Below are 24,122 nucleotides of genomic sequence, written 5' to 3' on the forward strand. Positions count from 1 at the left end.
TCTAAATAACAACTGGAATTGTATCCAAACTACTGCCTTACCAGGGATGAGAGGAAACAGGGGCAAAACTGAAAAATGAGATGCAAAAGTAAAAATTGACAATTGGACAGAGATGGTTGAATTGGTATAATTATGAGAGATAGAGACAGACAGACAGAGGGAACTTGAAATAATTGTACATAATTTTACATAATTTTGAAATAACTACAGTGACTAGAAAGAAACTACAATGCACCAGTGATGAAATCAACAAATTTGAAGTTGAGGAACAAGAGATACAAAATCTCTTATGCTTCTGATGTCAGCAGAAACCTTCTGTGCTGGGAAAGAACAAAACCCCCTTTGGGCAAGCTCATATGTATAGAATGTCATTCAGTGATGGTTCCTTTCACCAAGACTTCAATTCTACAGCAATTCTTCAATCCAATTCAATTTTACTGTGTTAAAAATGTGGTGTGCGGAGGGGATAAAGGATCTTGCTGCATAGCCAAACTAAGGAAGGTGACAAAGAAAGGAATAACAATTTCTAGTAAATCTATTGGTTTGTGCATTATTAATTAATGGGAATTTCATAATTTGTCCTAAGAGATCTACTAAGTGGATACTACTACACATGGGACTGATATAAAGCCAATTATTTTTCTAATTTTATTTTTTATTGTTCTTAAAACTTTATTTTATTGAAATATTGTTGATTTACAATGTGTTAATTTCTGCTGTAAAGCAAAGTGGTTAAGTTATATATATATATATTCTTTTTAATCATCTTTTCCATTATGGTTTATCACAGGATATTGAATATAGTTCCCTATGCTATACTGTAGGACTTCAGTTTTTATATTGTACATTCTAGTTTGCATTTGCTAACCCCAAACTCCCACTCCATCCCTCCCGCATTCCCTCTCCCCCTTGGCAACCATAATCTGCTCTCTATGTCTATGAGTCTGTTTCTGTTTTGTAGATAAGTTAATTTGTGTCATATTTCAGATTCCAGATATAAGTGATATTATATGGTATTTGTCTTTCTCTTCATGGCTTACTTCACTTAGTATGATAATCTCTAGGTCCATCCATGTTGCTGCAAATAGCATAATTTCTTTTTTTTTTTTTTTTTTTGGCTGAGTAGTATTCCATTGTATATACATTCCATGTCTTCTTTATCCATTCATCTGTCAATAGACATTTAGGTTGTTTCCATGTCTTGGTTATTGTGAATAGTACTGTTATAAATATAGGGGTGCATGTATCTTTTTGCATTATAGTTTTGTCTGGATATGTGCCCAGGAGTGGGATTGCTGAATTATCGGCAACTCTATTTTTAGTTTTTTGAAGATCCTCCATACTATTTTCCATAGTGGTTGCACCAATTTACATTACCACAAACAATGTAGGAGGGTTTCCTTTTCTCCAAACCCCCTCCAGCCTTTATTATTTGTAGACTTTTTAATGATGGCCATTCTGACTGGTGTGAGGTGATAATCCCATTGTAGTTTTGATTTGCATTTCTCTAATAATTCGTGATGTTGAGCATCTTTTTATGTGCCTGTTGGTCATCTGTTTGCCTTCTTTAGAGAAATGTCTATCTAGGTATTTTGCCCATTTTTTCAATTGGGTTGTTTGTTTTTTGGTTGTTGAGTTGTATGAGCTGTTTTTATATTTTGGAAATTAAGCCTTTGTTTGTTGCATCATTTGCAAATATTTTCTCCCAGCTTGTAGGCTGTCTTTTTGTTTTGTTGATAGTTTCTTTTGCTGTACAAAAGCTTATAGGTTTGATTAGGTTCCATTCATTTATTTTTGCTTTTATTTCTATTGCCTTGGGAGAGTGGCCTAAGAAAACATTGGTATGATTTATGTCAGGGAATGTTTTGCCTATGTTCTATTCTAGGAGTTTTATGGTATCATGTGTTATATTTAAGTCTTTAAGTATTTTGTATTTATTTTGGTTTGTGATGTGAGGGTGTGTTCTAAATTCATTGACTTACATGCAGCTGTCCAATAAAGTCGGTGTTTTAACTCTTTTTTCCACAAGTTAATGGAAATAAAAGTAACATAAAGCATGGAGTTTTCCCCTGTTAACTTAAGTAGAGCTCTACATGTATATTTAAGTAGAGATTTAAGTAGAGATCTTATATTTAAGTAGAGATCTACATGTATCTTACCTCAATCTTTATTTTAATTCAGGATAAGCAACTGAGTACTTGTGTAAAATTAGTTTTTAAATTTTCAATTCTAGAAGCCATCATTTATGGATTGTTATTTAAAAATACTTTTAGAGTCACTTCCTTTAGAGTTACCAAGATTATATTCACCTGTTTCCCATAAAATACCAATATTGGAACCTGATGTGCAGAAATAAAACACACTGCAATACAAAAGAAGCAAACATATCAAAAAGGAGTTAACTCAAAGAAGCTTTGACAGATGCAAAGTGCTTCATGCACATTGCTCTGTGAAGTTTAACACATGTTGTCAATTAAAAATTGCTTAAAAAATATTTAACAAGACAGATCCATCACACTCAGAGTTTGTTGAAGTAGTTTTTGTGTATATATATTTTACTTTTGCATATTTAAGTTAAAAAAAGCAAAGTTTATTTGCCCAAGTCATGCCTTAATTATCTTTATTGAAAGATACATTGCTTGATATTTGTTTTTCATATGCGGTAAATAAATTTACTGTTGCAAGAATAGGTGTTGAATAAATACTGACATAGAAAAAATCAACACCAATTTTGATATAGAATCCTAGAGAAATATGTTAACTGAAGCCCACCAAGTGTGTGAAACAAACTGAGGACAACTCATCCTGTGCATAATGGTTTGGCCAGGCTTTTGGCCAAACCATTTGTTGATTGATAATGTAGTGCTGGGGACAACATGTCTCCAGCAGTATCTTGGATGACAGGATTGGGTGGCCTAACATAATCCTAGATTTAAAGTGGTCCTGATAACCATACTACTTAATTAGGCCTCAGGTAATTTTATTCATGCAATTCACTGTGGGATCAAATATATTAGCCATGATCAAATGTATAAACAGACAAACAAATTAATTATGAAATAAAATGAAACAGAGATGGTCTCCAAATGCCCTCAGCTTTTTCAAAAAGCAGACTGCTGGTGTTGCAAAACTAGATGGAATATTGAGTAAGTTGTTTGGTGCACAAAGTTTAATGAAGAATGGATTTATTTTCATATTCATTCATTCATTTAAACTATTGGATGCATTGGGTATACACAGGAGTGCAAGAGCTTATGCTGAGTACTGTGGATACACTGGGAAGTGTCTCCATCCATATATCTGTCAATCAGCTAGCCTATCATTTCTATCTTATATTAAATTATACCTATGTATCTGAAAATATGACATAACTAAGAAGATTTCCCCAGAATGAACTGAAGTTCTTATGAAACAGCTCAGCTTTTCTATCTGTTTTTAAACAAGGTCTAGTATTGACATTTCACTATAAGGAAGTCACATGGGGTATTGATTAGTGTCAGTGAACACACTCAAAACAAATACAGATCACTGGTGCTCACTCTTGAAATCACTACTTTTTAGATTTGTTCATATTTTAGAGTTGAAAAAAAGAGAAAAAAGGAAGGAAGGGAGGAAGGAAAGGAAGAAAAAGAAGCAGTAGTCGTTTTGATGTCTCTTGCAGAATAATAAATCATTTTGGCTCTTTTGCTATTTTTCCTACATATTTAAAATACTACTTTGAAAAAATTAGTTAAGTAGGTTTTATATTTATTATAAATACTGTTTTAATCCAACTAGTTATAATTAATGTATTTCTGAATTTCCAGGTAAAACTTTCATTGTTTAAGTGTTAAAATTTTAATTGTTTTTCTAATATTACATGTGCTGAGATCCCTCCAAACTTCTATTATTCTTAATTCAATTTGTAAATTAACAGTTTTCAAGGGGACAATTTAACTCAAAAATCATCTTTTAAAATATTTATTGATTTATAGATGTATAACTTCCTTTCTGCATCATTTTCTTATTTTTAGCGCATAATTTCATTTTGAAAGATGAACACATTATAGCTTTGGAAAAATAAGATGCTCTCTTTATCTAGAGGTTATGCACAAGATGAGCTTAAAATGGTTCTTTCCTTTCACCTTTTTATTGAAATAACTTATGTTTTCTGCTCAGATGTAATCTCAAGTATCAAGCCTGTTTTCATTCACATTCTCATTTTAGTGAAATTACCAAGAAGAAATCTGTTATATTTATTTATTGTTTGCTGTTATGTATCCTCCTCATTTAGATTATTATACAAATGTCTTTATATTAAAACTAAACTGAAGTTGTCATAGAGGAACACAGATCATCACTAAATACCAAAGATGAAGAATTAATACCTGATGTTCCCCATATAAGAAAATGAATTTGTTAACTGGTAACACAGATCATTTAGAATGTATGTGTATATGTGTGTGTGTATGCATGTGTGTGTGTGTGTGTGTGTGTGTGTGTGTGTGTGTGTGTCTTGATACCTATAGAAATACCTTCCCAAGTGTTCTCCTCACCAACTTTATTATTAGCTCAATTCTGTACCCAAATTTAGCAGCAGAAAATTTTTCAGAAACAAAGCTACCAGTGCAATGCTTTGAACTTGCATTCTTTTATTGAAAAATCTAAATCTCATTTTTTTTTCACCTTCCAGTCTAGACGTCTAACAGAAAGTGAGAGTTTATAGCAGCAGAGAAGTGGCTGTGTAGACAATGACATCTGAGTTTGAAGTAAATAGATTTCCCATACAAGATCTGGAGCTGTCAACACTGTCAGTCTACGCTTTCATGATAAGCACACAATTTTAAACTTTGGCAAGATTTTTCCTAGCCTTCTTCCAACATTATTGAATCTCACAGTGTTTCACATATCTTGCTTTGGCTGCAGCTCTGTGTTACAAGTTCAATGACTGCTTCTACCCTGAAAATATTGGACATATTGCTGTCTTGCCTATCACAGGAATTCAAGTGATCCTGCACCCCAAGGGACCTTACATGGAGACTCCCTCAGGGTCCAATACCCATCCCCTTTTGATGTAAACTGTAATGTTCAAAATGTAGAAAGTATTCTTACAATAGATGTCCTTCAGCTGCCAGCACATGGATGAATTTTTGTGTAACATTTTTGTTTTAATTCTGCTCATGGCAGTAAACTCAATTGTGAGAATATTCTCTTTTTCACTTACTCCCTCTAGTTCTTAAAACCTAAGAATACCATACAACTTTGTGTAAGCTTTCTTAGAAACAGATCCTGAGACAAGGGCTTGAGTGCAAGAATTTATCTGGAAGGTACACTAATCACAACAAAGATTGAGGAAGTAAGACAAGGTAAAGGAAGACAATGTGAGCTTGAATGCCAGCTTTGGACAGCTGGAGCTACCTCTGCAAGGAAATCTTGGGAAATGGAATAAAACATATGTTTGAGAGTTACCACACTTATAAAGGAGAGAATTGGGGGTATGTGCATACAGTCTCTAATAAAATATTTAGATGAAGGCTGCTCTCAGGGCTCTATAATTGCCCTTCAGAGAAATCCTTCAGACAAAAAGATGCAGATCCTGGGAGTGGGAAGCCTTAGTAAGCACTGAGGAGGTAAGGGTTGAGTGTGGCAGGGTTTTAGAAGCATCCAGCATTCTTGACTCTTCACATCCTTCACATCCAATCAACTTTACCTTTGAACTATATAAAGAATCTGGCAACATTCATTACCTGCACTACTGCACCAAGCCACCATCATTTATTAGTTGATGAAATAAGTTGTTTGGAATAAGTTCAAAGGTGAATTGGAAGAAAAGAGCCAGTGAAACCACTCTTTCTTTTAGTTTTACAGTGAAGGAAAACAGAAATTTAAAGTGCTGATCTCAAAGACAAGTGGAATCAAGACTGATCTATTTTTAAGGAGGAAAATGATCTCATATTGGCATGATGATGAGAATGATACAATAGAGAGAGAAGAAAATGATATCAAAGACAGAGGGAGGAATTTCTGAAGCAAAATTATTGAGTATACCAAATTGAAGGCATCATTTGTATACTGGTGGAAAGTTTCTTAATTTGGACTATTAATACAGATTAACAGAAAAGAAGGCAAATTTATGATCACAGATGCAGGTAAATGAGAGGTGGTAGATGTGTGTCCAATCTCCTCAGAAGATCTCAAGGTTTAAATGTGATGGTGAGTGGCATTACTAGTGTGAATAATGAGGATGACAAAGGACTTGGAGGGTGGAGGAAAGAGGAGGGTTTATGAGTTTTCAAGGAGAATAGGAGAATAAATAGTTAAGAGAAATTTGTTATAATTTCTTGGAGCATCAGGAACTTACCTGAGGTTCAGTCATTATCTTTCACACTATAGAAAGATTATTTAAAAATGTAAGTTACATCATATCACTTTTGGATTCAAACTCATCACTGTTTAAAAGCAAAGCAGTTACCTGCTATGTTCTACATTACACAACCCCTGGATAACCACCTAATCTCTGCTGCCCACTGCCCACCTTACTTTATCTGCTGCAGTCACACTGGTCTCATTTTGATTGATAAGCCATGTCAGGATGGCTTCCATCTCTGAGACTTTACTGTTTTCTCTGCATGGAAATCTTTTACCCCTGATAAGGGCCTGGTTTACTCCTTCAATTTCTTCAAGTTTACATCACTGTCACCTTATAAGAGAGGTCTTCCTAACCTCACATATAACATAGTGCCCTCCCCATTCTGTACTTCCTTATCCTACTTTGCTTTCCTTCATAGCACTTATCAATGGCTGATTTATGTATCATCTAGAGTTCTTCCCTTGGCCATAAGCTTTGTATGAGAAGGAGCTTTCCATAGTTCATTGCCTTATCCTCAGTGCCAAAATCAATGCCTGGAACTCAATGAACATTTATTGAGATGAATTGAGTCATAAAAGGATATACATTAAGTATAAATACCAGAAATCATGTATTACTACTTTTAAGAGTTGTTTTTGTTTTGAGTATCTAGAACTCAGCATAAGAGTTATAAAAAGGGAAAGATTAGATATCTAGAACAGTAAGTAAGAAAAAAAAAGAGGATGCATGAAGTGAATACTGGTCTTTTCTAATAAAATTTACAACAGCTGAAAACATACTTGTGAATTTCCTCATCAATTTTACTGAAATTGATTTGGATATGATGACAATTTTTTCACAATATCTGCCAGCCCAGAATTGATTCAGCTGATGTTGTATGCTAGGTGGGTAGTCTTGCCTGCCACAGTATTTCAAGTCTTTTTATGTTTATATAGTTTTTTGTGTGTATGTTAAATAAAGGAAGATAAGTTGCAATAAACTATATTTTATTTATATTTTTCAAAGATGTTCAGACCCTTTTAACAAATTTAAGGTATATTTAAATTTTTATATATTACTTAGACAGTCTTAAATTTTAGGTCAAGCAACACGTTATCTATTTTTAATTTTTAATAGTATTTTTAACATAGTAAAGTTAAATATACTACACAAAATTAAGGTGAAAGGTGTACTGAATCCTCATGTATCCACAACTCAACTTCAATAATTATCAATCTTTTACTAATCTTATTTCACCCATAAGAATTGAATTTTTTTTTGTTTATACAATACAGATCCAGTTTTATTTTTAAACTATATATGGATATCAAATTATCTCAATACCAATTTTAAAAGGATATTTTTCCACATTATTTATATGTCACCTATGTGTATGCTACATTTCCATAGCTACTATATGCATATAAATCAATATATAACTGTTTATACATTTTAGTTATATATATTTATATTTAGTGAGTTATTTGATTTTGTGAAATTATTTTTCACTTGGCTCCTTTAGAATTTTCAGATACACAGACATATCATATACAAACAGGGGTAGTTTTACCACTATTTTTCTAATTCTTATACATATAATTTATTACTCTTGTCTAATTATTTTATCTAGTGTGCCAATACTAGCAAGCTAACTGTGAGATTATTGGCAGCCTGGATTTGCTCCTGATTTTATCAAGTTAAGTATGATGCTCAATTTTGGGTGTAGGTATTTATTTATGTGTTTATCAGTTTTCACTATCTATTTATCTATCTATCTAACTAACCATCCATCTATGTATCTATCTACTTATCTATCATCTAAATAATCATCATGTTAAAATGTACCTATCTTGTTTTTAAATGTTTCATCACATATACTTGTTCTTATAATAAACTTCCTTTTTGGCATCTAAGGAGATAATCCAGACTTTTTTTCTTTAATTTTTTTTTGTGTCTATGATGGATTATATTAATGGTTTCCATCTATTGAAACTTCCTTGCATTCCTTTAACAAACTTCCTATGACAGAGTTAGCGATTCTCCTAGAATTGTACTGAACTTACTTTCCCTTTCAGTTTTCTTGATTATCTGCCCCAAGGAAGATTACTCAGAATATTCGTTAAGTACTAGTTGAATAGATTACTATCTTAATACATTAGTTTTCTTTGTCCTATTTTAGTAATACATGTCAGCTCTTTAATGTCAGCTTTAGGTAAAAGGACATTATTATTATTGAAAATACATTTAGTTTAAAATGACCCATTTAATTTAAAATGAAATAAACCATTTAGTTTAAAATAAAAGAAATTGGACAATGTATTTCTTGAAACTTCCAAAACAAAATATAGGGGAAGAGCTTCTTGGCATTGGCCTTGGCAATGATTTCTTAGGTATGACACCAAAAGTGCAGACAACAAAAGCAAAGACAGACAAATGAAACTATATCAAACTAAAAAGCTTCTGCACAGCAAAGGAAAAATCAGAAGAATGAAAAGGCAACCTACAGAATGGAAGAAAGTAGTTGCAAACCATATCTCTGATGAGTAATTAATATCCAAAGTATACATTGAACTGCTACAACTCAATAGCAATAAAACCCTGCAAATAATCCTATTTTAAAAGGAGCAAAGGAGTTGAATAGGCATTTCTCCAAAGAAGACATATAAACTTACCAGAGGTAAATAAAAATGTTCTCAACATCACTCATCATCAGGGAAATGCAAGTCAAAACCATGATGAGACAGCATCTCATACCCATTAGGGTGGCCATTCTCAAAAAAAAAAACAAGATAAGAAGTGTTAACCTGAATGTGGAGAAATCAAAATCCTTGTACACTATTGGTGGGAATGAAAATAGTGCAGCCGCTATGGAAAAAAGTATGTAGGTTCCTCAAAAAATTAAAAGAAGAACTATCATATTATCCAGCAATCCTATGCCTGGGGCTAAATCCAAAAGAATTGAAATCAGGATTTTGAAGAGCTATTTGCACACTCATATGCATAGCAGCATTATTCACAATAGCCAAGACATGCAAGCAACTAAATGTCCATCAAAGTATCACTGGATAAAGAAAATTTGTTATATAAATACAATGGAATATTATTCAGCCTTAAAAAAAGAAGAAAACTCTGTCATATGCAACAACATGGATGAACATGGAGGTCATTATGCTAAGTCAATTAAGCCATCACAGAAGGGCAAATACTGCATGATTCTATTTGTATGAGAGAACTCAACGAGGAAAAATCATAGAAAGACTGTAAAATGGTGGTTACCAGGAGCTGGGAGAAATGAGAAATGGGGTGTGGTTGTTCAATGGGTTTCAGTTTCAGTTATGCAAGATGAATAAGTTCTAGAGATCTTCCATGGAACAATGTGCACATAGTTAACATTTCAGTATTGTACACTTAGAAATTTGTTAAGAGGCTAGATTTCATGTATTCTTACCACACACACACACACACACACACACACACACACACACAAAATCAAAGGGGCAGGAGAAAACTTTTGAAGGTGATGGATATATTTATTAACTTGATTGTGGTGATGGTTTCACTAGGGTAGGCATATCATCATACTCATCAAATTGTATACATTAAATATGTCCAGTTTTTGTACATCAATTATAGATCAAAAATGCTGTTTTTTAAAAATAAAGATTATCTGAATTAATAAAAATAAGTAATTTATGGACATCCATTATTAATTTTTGGTAAACTTTAGATCCAGTAAACTCCCAATATAAAGAATAGTAATTTTTCAAAGGCATTTATTGAGGACAAACTTATGTATTTGAGATTCTGTCTCCCATCATTGATTGATAAATCTATCATCTATCTATCTATCTATCATCTATCTTCCTATATCCCTATCTTAATCTATTTTTATAAATAAAAGGATTTCTTTCCATTTTAACAAAATTCACCACAAGTTTGGCGAACAGAGAGTAGTTCAGAAAGATGGAACCCTATTGCAGTGTGCAGACTCATCCCTCTATTTTACTCTGTTTCTCCTACAGACCACATTCTGTTCATTTTCAAAATGTATTATTCAGTTGATGTGCCATGCTTGCTGACAGGTTTATGCTCTTTCTTCTACCTGTTGTTTTCTTCCTGACATATGTCATCATCTGACAAACTGCTGATCAGTCATCAAAAATGAGTTCAAATGTAGTATTCCTGGTGACTCTTTCTCATATTACACCCAGATATTGTCACTCCTTCCTTTGTTTACCTACTGTTTATGTAAATCTTATAATTTAGCCTTTTACCTCTCCTATAAGAACGTGAACTCCTCAAAGAATGGAATGACAATAATCTTGATCTTTATTTTCCTTGATTATGGGTGACAACAGAAATACACACATGCATACACAAATGAGCCATGTGATACTTCAAAATGAAAGTAAGAACTTACATTAGATCTTCTGTATATAGCATATTACTCTGCGCATAGTGTTTGTTCCTCTGTCATTCTCCTATTCCTGTGTTCTCAAACATTCATACATCTTTGAATTACCTGCAGATCTCTTAAACCATGGATACTTCTTGTCTTTACCATGAAGGATTAAATTGTGCATTTTAAACAGGCACCCTACATTATTGTGACACACACAATCCACAGATAACCCTTTGAGAAACACAGGTGGCCTACAATAAAAATTTGAATATATGCAGGTCTCCACTGAAGCATAAGATAAAATAGGTCATGCATGTTAAACCAAGATAGGGTCAGATTAATTTAGACCACATTTTTAATGGAGCTTTTGTGGCAAAGCTCTTTCACCACTAGGTGTCATTGTTAATAATATCTCATTGACTTTGTGATAAGCGACAGGTGAAGTTTTTCTTTCTCCTTGTATATAGATTTCAAATTCATGAAAGTGAATAATTAATCCTATAATTCTGCAAGGAACAGGCAGAAATCTTTTCATATACATATGTACTTTTCTGAAGTCTTATTTTTCCAGTAATCCTCAAATTCCTTTGTTCCTGTTTGAGTGAGTTTTGATGTCTCTGAAACCAAATCTGCCAAAATAGGGAACTGTGACTACAGGTGATGCTGTCTACCTCTGTGACATATCAGGCTGAAAGCCTTCCTTCCTGTTTATCGATCTACACATTTAGATGGCTTTAACAAGCATGATATTTTAGCAAGAAAAAAAACAAACAGGGGAAAAAATATCCTTCATTGTATTTAAGCCTCAGGCTTCTCAGGGCTTCAGCCTGAGGGAATTGCACTCTTCTTCATAGGATGCAATTGTTGTCTGGCCTGAAATTTCCAATAGACTGAGAATTATTTTCAATTACATTGAGTTAGACCTGACCTCAAGGTAGAATTTTACATTAAGTGGATAAGTGATGGTAGTTATTACAGGAAAAAAGACACACAAGCATGAGGAATAGCAAATTAAATGAGTTGAATAGAGAAATTGAACTATTATCTAATATTCAAAATAAGGGGGTATTCTACATGCCACTTTCTTTAGAGCACTTTGGTCCCCTTTTTCAGAGAGCAGTACAGAGCTGGAAAAAGAAAAAGATTCTGATGGTTTCATTTTCTTAAAAGTGCATTTGTTTATGGATTTATATGTTAGTGACTTGGTGCTCAGTTTTGATTGGCAATCTTTTCATATTTTTATCATAACACTGCTTTCAAAACTTTAAAACATTGCATTATCTTAAAACTGCTTTTAAAACTGATTGCTAAACTAAAGCTTTATATTCTTTGACAAATTATAAAGCTCTTCATTTCCTGAAATTTTTATTCATTCTTTATTTATTTTTTCAAGTATTTATTATTCCATAGATATTTTTATAGCATCAGAAGTATTGTGGATTATTATAGTTACTTAGTTTTTGCTACTAATACATCCCATGTCATATAATTTATCTCTATAACTTTATTGAAGAATCATGGATAACTCACTCCAATGTCTTATAGGAAAGTTTTAGAAAAAATATTTTAATTAATCATCAAATGTCTAAATAATTGGTAAAAGACAGTCAGCTCTGTAGATATAGAAATCTAACTCAAATATTTGGAAATTTAATTTTATGATAATTAAGATTTGGTTGGCTAATAACTGTTCTCTGTATCTGTAATCATTTTCAGTCATTCAAGGCAATGTCTTACTTTTTATGTCAAAAAATAGTTTCCAAAAAGATTAATAATTCCAAGTTCTGTTCCATTATCAATCCATTAAAAGTAGCATAATTGCTTTGTAAATGAGTAGTGCTATAGAGATAAATATTTCAGAAATACGTTTTACTCTGAAGTTTTGACAGACAACACATTTTTTTTTCCATTTTATATATAGGATCCAAATGAATAGTCTATTTTCTGAAAAACAACAAAAACTCCTGTTGAATTTATTCAATTACATGTACACTTTGAGAGATGGAAATGTGTTTTAACATATATTATTTATTTATACATATCTTCAGAATATAATTCAGTGATTTACTTAGTTTAGTTACATTATCATTGTTACACTTGTAAAAAAAAAAAAAAACACATTTCATGTCATGAATTAATCACTCATAAAATTTCCTATCTATGTATTTTAAAAATAAGCTAATGTTTAAATTTTAAAATTTAGTTAATTTTCCTAAGAAAAATTGATAAACTATGAATATTAAATAAGGAGGACTGCATTACACTTCTGTTTCTTCTCATGATTCACTATTTCACTGATTATGCAGTATCAGATAATTGAAAGGAGTCACAAGGATTCAGAGGTTTATGCTCATATAAAGCTCTAATAAATGTAAATGATAAGACACAATGATACCGACCAGGGTTCTTGGCCTTCCCCAATCAATAGAAATTGACTAGAGTCCAGACAAGAAATTCAGGCAAGGCTTTATTGTGGCCCCCTGCTGCAGCAGAGAGAGTGAGAACAAGTAATAGGTTCCCTTGCTCACTTGCTCCCTGAGTGGGAGACAAGCTTTTTCCTCATATGGGGTGAGCATAGGGGTGTGTCCAGGGCTCAGTCTGGAGGGGTGGCTTAGGTGATTTGCCCACCCCTTAGGTGGTGTTGTGTGCAGGGGGCATGTTCAGTACCTTGCTTTTGCTCCCTATCCCCTGCTTTTGCTCCAGGCTCTTCAAAAGTGGCAGTTGAGTGTTTGGTTTCTTTGTATTTTTTGTCCAGAATTTGCTCTAACTGCCACATGTATGCAGTTATTTTTAGTCCCATATAGTTTCTTTGTATCTTGTTGCTAGAGAAGACATTTGTCCAGGTGCAAGCACTGTAGCACTACAGCAAAGGGTCCCAGGTCCCAGCCTGTCTCAACAAGAAGAGAAAGAAAATGCAGTCATGGAGACGCCTGAATATTTGTGGGTACAGAAGCTAGTGTACTTAGTCACAAGGAACACATGTTGGATTCTAAACCTCAAGAAATATGCAACATATTTCAGTTTCAGGGAGCTCAGGCATGAGTTTATTGAGGTACATATTATACCTCATTGGTCAAGAAGCTATAAAGTCCTGCTTTGTAAGTGGTTGAACCAGGTGCAAACCATCCATCTAAATTGCAGGGGAGTTTCAAACTTTTAACAATGTGTTCATTATAAGTCACTAGCTAGGTCATCTCATCCTTATCTCTTCCAGGGGTAAGTACCAGTTATCCAGGCATATTCAGAAATAAACATAGAGCTATCCTAGTTCCAGCTGTAAAATAACTCCATTCTTAAGCACAGCTTAAACTGAGCAAGCCATTTAAGATCTCCATGACTTAATATCCTCAGTATTTATATTTTAATATCATAATGATAAATAGGTCAAGTTTGCCAACATACAGTTAAGAGAATTAGCTTCTGTTAGCAACTAGCAATTTCTGCTTACACTTTGTGACTTTCTCAGTAACCCCAAATGACCTCTTTCCAGTTGGATAAAATCAGAAGTGTTCTTCCTTGCCCCCTAAGCTGAACTTTTGGAAATCTACCTATAAAAAGTCAAAAATACTTCTCTAAAGGCAACCGTTCCAACTTTATTCCTATCCATTTTCTTATGTTGTAGACACAAATAGACTCTCTCTTCTTTCTCCTTCATTCTCATATGCCATATCTATTTCTTGCATTTAAATGCCTAGAGGCTGAGTAAAGTAGGTGTTGCATATATTTTTAAATAATATGAAATGGAGACTCGGGCAAAAAGTAAGTTGATCTTTTCAATATATGTTGCTTTCCTTTTTATCTTTTTTAACAGTTTACAAATTATTTTGCTCCTACTATTGCAAGGTTAGCAGTCATTACAATATTTTTTTCCTCTGTATAAACTAAATATTTTTTCTAAACTATCCAAATGTATATACTAGATTTCAGTTTGGCAATTGCTAATATTTAAGCTTAAATCATTATTGACTTTAAGCTGACAATTTTTTTAATAAACGAAGGAATAAAAATTTATGTGATAGAAAATATATGTAAAAATGATGTGTTAGAGATTATGTATGAGTTCCTGTGATAATTTTTGACTGAAATATTCTAAAATAAAAATTAAAACATTTGAAAATAAAAATATATATTATTTTAATAATATTAAGTTGACCTTGATTTATATTCATGTAAAGTGTATGTAGATTAGATACAAAGAAATTGTAACAAAAATAGCTGATAAAAAGATTCTTTTGTAAAGATCTTATGTATAAAACTTATACAAATACATCCATAGTCTTTCTTCTTATTATTTAAATCTTCTTTCAAAATTCTATTTTCTTTCTTTTTTGAGTCATAGTTGTCTCATCCAGAATGTATGAGTGGTATATTTACACACATAATTCAAGACATATGTGTATTTGCTATTTAAAGAATAGCATTTTTACCTCTGTCAGAATATCTCTATTAGTCATGATAGTAATTTAACATGGTCTCTTAATAACTTCACCAAAAAATGTTAAGGAAATTAAAGCAGTTAAAACTTTGAACCTAATGATGGCAAAATAGAACAACACTTTTAACAAACAATCCAGATTATCATATTTATGATAGTCATTTTTACCCTTATAATAATAAAGGCTGGTATGTTGACTTTTCAATGAAGAAAGTTATATATACTGTAATGTTAGGTGCAAAAAGTAATTTTAACTTACCTAAACTGAAATGCCCTATGTTTTGAGCAAATAAACATGGGAGTGAGGGTAGATACTATTCCAAGTTGAGGAAAGAAGCAACTCCAAAGGCCCAGATTTGAATTTCAAGAACTGAGTATTACTGGAGTTTCTGGAGTACACTGGGTAACGGAAAAGTAGAATAAGGTTAATTTGAAGAGAAAGCTATAGACCAAAATATGCAAAATCTTGCAGGCCATAACAAGAATGTGGAAGTTTTCCAAGTGTGGTGAAGAGAGCTAGATGTAAGGAAAACAGGAAGGAAACAATCACAATAGTCCAAACAAGATATAATGTGACTTGAACTACTTTAGTCACCTCCATTTTGTAAATCTTCATATCAGAAAATCAGTATCTTATATCTATTCATTTATATTGTATGTTTATTCTATTCACCTTAGCAATGTTTTAATGACATATATAATATATATTTTTATTATTCTGTATAATTTAAAAATAACTTGGATGTTTTTAGTAATTTTTAGGGGGATATTGGATACACTTAGATTTAAAACATATTTTCCTAAGACATATACTTTCCAGGAAATATCAAAATCCAAATGCTCAAATGTTGGAGTACAGCTTAGGCTGCTAGACTCTCCTCTCACATTGAGGAAACCTATTATTATTATTACTTCATACTTTTCTAAGATAAGTGAATTGTGTCTGATCTTGAGTATTCCTGATTAAAAGTGTGGAGCAAATAATAGTTTAAAGTTCTAGACAAGGAAATGAGTTATAAACAATCAGAATTTTGCAGATGAGAAAATGTTTCAAAGAATTTTTAGCCGAGAAGTTTCCTATTCACAGATTAATGAAAAATAAAATGAGTGTAAAAGGATTAAAAGTATAACAGAGTAAGCTTGATACCTAGTAATAGTTTAGTAAATATAAAATGGAGTAAATGAGGGAATTCCCTGGTGGTCCAGTGGTTAGGACTTAGCATTTTCATTGCTGGTGGCCTTGGGTTTGATCCCTGGTGGGGTAACTAAGATCCCACAAGTCATGTGGTACAGCCAAAAAATGAAATGAAATGAAATGAAATGAAGTAAAATAAAATAGTAAATGATTATAAACTATTTTTACTAAACACAAAAGAGAAAATAAAATGCAATTAATTGGTGGAAACATCAGCATATTGGTTTATCTGTGGAGTACAATTGCTAAGAGTGGGAATTTTTAGAAAGTCAGGTTGTAGAGAAAATGCTAGTGTGAGGATATAAAGGATTCAATAGAAAAACACATAACATTATTTTAGTTAAATACTGTGTATAAATGTCAAGAATTGGAGAAATAGAACTAAAATTGTAGAATTGGTTAAATAGTGATAGATTTTTTCTGAATTCTAGTGCCTAGCAAAATGTCTGAATTCTAATAGACATTCAATATTTGTTGAATTTATGATTCAATTCAATGTCTGCTGTTGACAGTATCATATGGAGAGAAAAGAAAAGTGATGCAAAAGAAGAATGAATATCTACTTGATATTCAGGAGGTTTCAAAATTGCTGCAGCCTTAGATATCCTATAATGCAGGAACAAATTAGATATACATGTTGTTATCTAGCATTTATATACATAATTTTCTCAAAGAGCTCTGCAGTCATTTTTAAAATGTATGCTGTAATCATGGTAACACAATGAGTTTATCACTAGGAGACAAGGAATCAACACAATTTCATGCTTTGCTGTCTGTGCATGAACTTATTAACAGATGCAGAGTGACCAACTACCTACAGAATTTGAAAAAAAATACATTATTTGTAACTGATCCTGATGTTCATTTTATTTACGTAATGATTTGTGGAATGTAGAACTAGCAGGAAAGTTTGTTCTTTATGTACTTACTCACAGTTAATGAATTGTTAAAAGATAAACTGAGGCACATTAAAATTTTTAATAGTTGATTTGAGCAAAAATTGAATCCAGTTGGGCAGTGCCAAACCAGGAAATGGTTAGGAGTGATGTGCCAACAAGAGACAAGGGAAAGACATATAGAGAAGGTGCAGAAGCAAAGAAAGGAAGTTATTTGATTGGCTCTAGCTTAAAGCCTACTTGGCTGTTTGTTATTGGTTGTCCTTAGCATTTTGTTTTCAAAACTTTGAGGCATTTACAAGTTTAGATATTAGTTGGCTTTTGTAGGCTGTCCCCATATTAGAGCCCCTTCAGTCTAATGGCCTCCTTGTTTAATTAATTAATTTAACAGTAAAAATTAAAATGTGAACTGCTTGTTGAGGAATTATTGTTAGTGAGATAAGCCTTGGTAACTGAAATTCAAACATGTGTGAATCTTGCAAAATGAAGGCTTCCATTATTAAAAATTTAAGCCTAATTTTAGATTTATTCCTCCAATAAGCTGTTCTCTATGACATAACCCCAGTCCTATTTGTGAGATGCCTCCATTTTGTGAATTTTGGTGTCATCCTTTAGAAGCTAAATGTAACCACAAAGTAATTACGTCACCTGGCATGATGTCAGCTGAGACATATATATGTGAACCAAGATTGACCAAATGGACTCTTCCAAGAAAGATTTGTAACAAGAAGGAGTGACTCGAAGATTCATATCAACTGGAAGTTATTCGAGGCTGTCACGTTTTCTACGAGTAGTAGTGGAAAGCATCCAGTGAGGGCTGTGAAGTCTTTTGTGGCAAAGCCACTGTTACTGAGGTCCAAGAGAGGTGTCTTGACCAGGCAAGGCCCATGGTGTGAGTGACTGTATTCTCCACAGTCTCTCTTCCTTGGGTTGTGCCCATTTTCTGGGGTTGAATCTTCAGGACTTCTTTTTATCCTGTGAGCTTCCTTGCATCTTTCCAATCCTCTTTTCTTCTTAATAGATCCGGAATCATTATCAGTAATTGCCAGAAAGCTGCATATGTCAAATCCTTTCTGCTTTAGCCTTGCTCTTTCTTACCTCCTCATTTTGCAGTCCAATAATTTTGAAAATTTTGTATATTTCTTGTTTTCAAACCAGTTCCTTTGTGCATTTCACTCTTTCCATCTATAATGTTTTTCTTTCTTTCCTTCCATTTTTAATACCTCAACTTTTCATTAAGTGTTTATTGTTTTCCATTAAAGGAAATCCTGAGAACATCTTCTTTTCTGGAAAGCTGTTTCTGAAGCCCAAAGCAAAATGGTTTTCAGTTTTTAAATATTTTATCTTCTTGTTTCAGTGTCCTCCATAAAATAGATCAATGTAAGTAAATATTGTCAGTATTAATGTTATATATTCAAAGTGGTCAAGAGTTCCTGGCAAATAGTACATACTCAGTAAATGGCAATTATTATTATTATTATTTATTATTAAATGTATATGCAGGTTTAGAACTCAATGCCTCACATTTAAAGAAGTTTCCTGTTCTATAGAAGAATTTCCCCACATCAATGCAATGGCCAATACGTGACATGCCCCCTTATATTTTTCCTGATTCTCCAAATTATTTTTTATTTCATTTCCTTCCCACTGCCAGTCACCATCTAAGAGATCTTTCAGCTGTATATACAAAGTTTTTCAAATCCATGTAACTTCCCCAGAAATATTCTGTAGATTGACACAATTAAGGCAGTAAAATATTAAAAATTCTGAGCCAGGACCTTACAATAGTATACAGTGGTTTTCATATTTTTATGTTGTGGAATGACTATAGGCTTAAATTACTGGAATACTCTACCCAAGGGGTAAAACAACAATTCAAGGAGTCTAACACGATTGTTGGTAGAAGATAATGAACAGTGGAAAAACACCCTTGGCAAAATAAATTAAAACCTCCAAGGACTGATCCCAGCTTGTGATTTTGCCTGAGGCCAGTTTTGTTTCAATGCTACCCTACGTATATTAGCAACTGGGTTCCTGTTTTATCCCTAACTATGGGAACAATTGGTAATGGTAAAGCAAATAGTAACTAACAGTTCGGTTAACCTGTGAATGTTTTCCTGGGGTGATTTCTATTATTTTTCTAGGCAATGTAAGACAGTGAGGTGAAAAGTCAAACCTGAAAGCAGAAGAGTGGCTTTTATTTTTATGTTCATTTTGACTTCTACCTTATCTCTAGCTTTTTGTTTTGTTTTGTTTGTTTTGTTTTGTCATTGGGAATTTAAATTAGTCTTCAATTCTGAAATGTAACTTAAAAGAAAATTAGATTAGATGTTCTCTCAATTCACAACTCCCTTTCCCGAACTTGTCTGACATTCTATACTGACATATGCCAAAGAAAAAGGTAATAGCATGAGATCAAATAGTTCATGACAAACTGAAGAGGTGGTTATGGGGAACAGTATTCTGAAATGTGTACATTTAAGAGCATATGCTTTTTAAAATATATAAATTCATGTTCTTCTCAATCAAAAACATCTCAATTCCACCTCCCCTCAACTTTAACCTAAAAGAGAAGTATAGTCCTGTATTCTTCTAACCCTGTAAAATAAAATACTCTTAAAGTTCATTAGGTTACATAATCACAGAGAATGTTACACTTAATGGATCTAGTCCACCCCTGCAAGTGGGTTTAGAAATATTTCTTCTATTTCTAGGTCTTTTAGAAAATCTGATGAGACTATGAATCCTGCTGCTTGGAAAAGTACATGTACCCAGAGAATACACATGTTGTAGTTGATCTCATGACGTGAGATAGAGGGGTTCTGAAGGATCCATGCCCCATGGTAGCGATAAGACAGGCAATTTGAATTCAAATATACCATTTGTTATTTCTAGCCACTCATTGTTTGGCACAATTTCAAAAGTCTATTGTTAATGGACTTGCATCTTTGTTTTTCTAATTAATTTCTAACTTTCAGTTAAACAAAATTAAATAAAATATGCTATGCAAATGAAAGTTAATAATTATCCTATTTTATAAGCAATAATAAATGCCCTTTGAAAAGATAATTGAAAATTGATTCAATCATATATCATCAATAAATCAAATAATGAATTATTGCATTAGTGAAGTTATTTATGATATACATATTTCTTTACCATATTAACATACATGTTTCCTCTTACTCTACTCCTTCAAGTTGAAGCAATTAAGATAAAATTCTGCACATAATTAAACCTCTCTTTTTTCTTCTGAAAATGTTGTTACACACAGAATACAAAAGATAAAGGATAGATATAGAAAATTTTTCACAATTTTTTTAATTAAAACTTTTCATTTTCGTGAATTGTAACTTTAAATTTCTCAGCTGTTTATTGACATGGATTCATGACAACTGTTTGTTGTCATAGATTGCAACTTAAAATTGTTGTCAAGCTTTACATCAAATATTTAAAAGTTTCAAATCAACACAAATCTAATAACTTACATTTACAATAAAATCAGCATGGTTTAATGTGTAGATGGAGACACTATATTAAAAGTATTTCATGTCAACTTGGAAAAGTTAAGCCTTCAAACTTATCATGGAACATTATATAATTTATAGATTCCTTGACATAGTACTAAAATTTCTCAATAATTTTTAATAAGATACAAATTATTAGTATGTTTCAATGCATATGTAAATATATTTAATATGTATATCACAATAAAATTTGCTGGCAAAAATTCCCTTTCAATATTATTTAAAATGCATAAAACTTATTTTCATGACCTGCAGATTTTTTTTTTTTTTTTTTTTTTTTTTTGCGATACGCGGGCCTCTCACTGTTGCGGCCTCTCCCGTTGTGGAGCACAGGCTCCAGACGCGCAGGCTCAATGGCCATGGCTCACGGTCCCAGCCGCTCCGCAGTATGTGGGATCTTCCCGGACCGTGGCACGAACCTATGTCCCCTGCATCAGCAGGCGGACTCTCAACCACTGCACCACAAGGGAAGCCCTTGACCTGCAGATTTATGATTCAAAATTGGGAAGAGTTTGTATATTTCAATTTAGAGATTGCATGAGTCTATAACTAAAAGCATTACAAATAAAAGTTAGGAATATCAATTTTGATAGTATTTTAACCTTTCCTTTCCATTTTAAACACAAAAGTAAAATGTAATATTAAGAATGAAGATCTGACAAGCAACAGGGTTACATTTTTAAAAAGGAGCTTCTTGCAACACTTTAATTCTTCAGTTTTCCTGATCACACTTACCACACAAGATATATTTTATAACAGATTTGAACAAAATGATCACTTTCATACACAGTGTAAAACACACTAAATTTGAAATGTATTAAATAATCTTTGAAAATGATTTTTCATACATTGTTAGGCAATTTTTAGTTATAACACCCAAGGATTTTTTTTATTTTTTATTTTTTTTAGAAATAGCAACTCTTAATATGCTCATCAGTCAAGATTTAAATTAATTACAAAACTTTGGAAAATGCCAAGTTTCCCATATTTATAGATATGTTGGGGAAAATAACTACATTTCAAGTTATGTATTATGCAAACTAGTGATAATGAGGACTTATGGTTACTATGGCAAAAATAACTGAATTAGAAGAAAGGGTTCTCTTATTAAAAACACATAAAATGCTAGATATTTTCTAATACCACATAATATAGAAGGAGAAAAAATAAATAAGAACATTCCAGCTGCCAAAAATAATATTAAATGATCACAAACTGAAGCTGAGCAACTCACAAAATATCAAAAGACAATAAGACACTGATTGTGGAGTTGAGGTTTTAATTACATTGTGATGACAGGAGAAAATTCGTAGAATCCTGCCAAAAGGGAAAGCTAAAACTGAGTTTGAAACTGATCTAATTGTATAAAGTAGATCCGCAAATCACTGTCACATCTGTGAAACAGGGATTACAAATGCTCCACCCACAATTCTTGGGAAACTGCAAATAATCTTCTTATTGATCATAGGCTCAGAGGTAGGCTGGGAAGTCTTTTATTCTCCAAAAAGTAAATACAGAGCAGACTTCAGTAAACATATATGCTGGACCCAAAATCTTACTAAATGCTTAGTTTAGTAATTTCAACCAAAGGCATCAATCTTAAAATGACATCAAGACTAGATATCCCATACATGTCTACACAACACAACACAGATTGGTATTCCATCAAAACAAACTGTTTGAAGTTGAGTCAAGAAAAACAAATTAAAAATTAACTAAGGAAAGAAAACTTCAAGAGATGAAGTCAGCTGACATAAAATTTGGATAATTTTCTTACCAAACATAAGAAACAACAGAAAGATTTGATAGAGTTTCCAAAATAAGAATGTTTAAAATATACATAACACAAATAAAGTTAGAGAAATCATAAGGTAATTGCATAACAGTAGAGAAAAGAATAGGCATGTTGGAATAAAAAAAATAATTATTTGAATGGGAAATTATGATAGACATATTAGCAGTTAGACTAATTTTATCTTAAAAAAGAATTTGATTTTAGAACATAGATCAAAGAAAAGTACACACACTGAAGCAAAAGTGTCAGAGTGTAAATTATGAAAGAGAATTTGGTAAAATAGAAAATAAAAACCAAAGATAAATTGAAAATGGGGAAAAAAAACAATATTTAAAATCCAATAGTAAATAATTTCTCATGATTGAAAAGTCATGAGTCATCTCCAAAGGATTAAAATACATAGTAATAAGCATGCATAATAATAATAAAGGTGCATAATAATAAAAATGCAGATTACTCCTCCCAAAAATAAAATCTCAAAAGCTACTAGAAAAAAAACAAAATGGATTACTTGTGAAAAGTGACTTTTCATCAGCAACCTTAACTACCATAAGTCAAGAGGAAAATATCTCCAACTAGCATTAATGAATGAGGGTGATGATATTTTCAGAAATGAAAATTCAAATTAACCACTGGAAGACCCACCATGTTAGTGAAAATAAATTGTAAGGCTGCTCTTGTATAAATATTGGGTAAAAAACTACATATTAATGATTAATTTTTGTGGTTTAACACTACAAAAGGAGAACATGAGAGGGTAGAATTTGGTGTTAAATGATTTTAAATATTTTTAAATATTTGAGTTACAAGAGTAAAATGATTGAATTTTTTAATATATGTTTAGAATGGATGTCAAACATTTATAATATTAACTAAACTAAAAATAAAACAATGTCAATCTCAAAACAAGTTGGGGACAAAATCAAAAATGAAAAAATCTAAACCACTTAAATATAATACAAGGAAAGAAGGAAGAAGAAAACAAGAGTTAAAAAAGAAATGTATGACAAAAACATATTAAAAACATATGGATATATCTGTAATCAAAATATGGAACTTACTATTAAAAGAGAGAGGAACATTCTGTCTTAAATTCCTATACAAATATTTTAAAGGAAATATGTTGTCATTTGAAATTTTTTTTTTCTTGTGGTATGTGGGCCTCTCACTGTTGTGGCCTCTCCCATTGTGTAGCACAGGCTCCGGACACACAGGCTCAACTGCCCTGGCTCACGGGTCCAGCCACTCCGCAGCATGCGGGATCTTCCCGGACTGGGGCACGAACCTGTGTCCCCTGCATTGGCAGGCAGACTCTCAACCACTGCGCCACCAGAGAAGCTCATCATTTGATATTTTTAAGGACATCTCTGAATATATGAGAAAAAAAAGTAAGTGAAAGGTAAAGGAATAAAGCACTTTTGAGAAAAAAAATTTATGGGTGGGAACAGAGCAGAGGGTATTTTTAAAACCTAATAAGAAAGAATTGTAAACTCAGGGTCCATTTTCTTCTGGAGACTTCATGAATCTCTTGAAATTAAACACTT

The sequence above is a fragment of the Orcinus orca genome, chromosome 18, assembly GCF_937001465.1.
Source record: "Orcinus orca chromosome 18, mOrcOrc1.1, whole genome shotgun sequence".
Taxonomy (NCBI): domain Eukaryota; kingdom Metazoa; phylum Chordata; class Mammalia; order Artiodactyla; family Delphinidae; genus Orcinus; species Orcinus orca.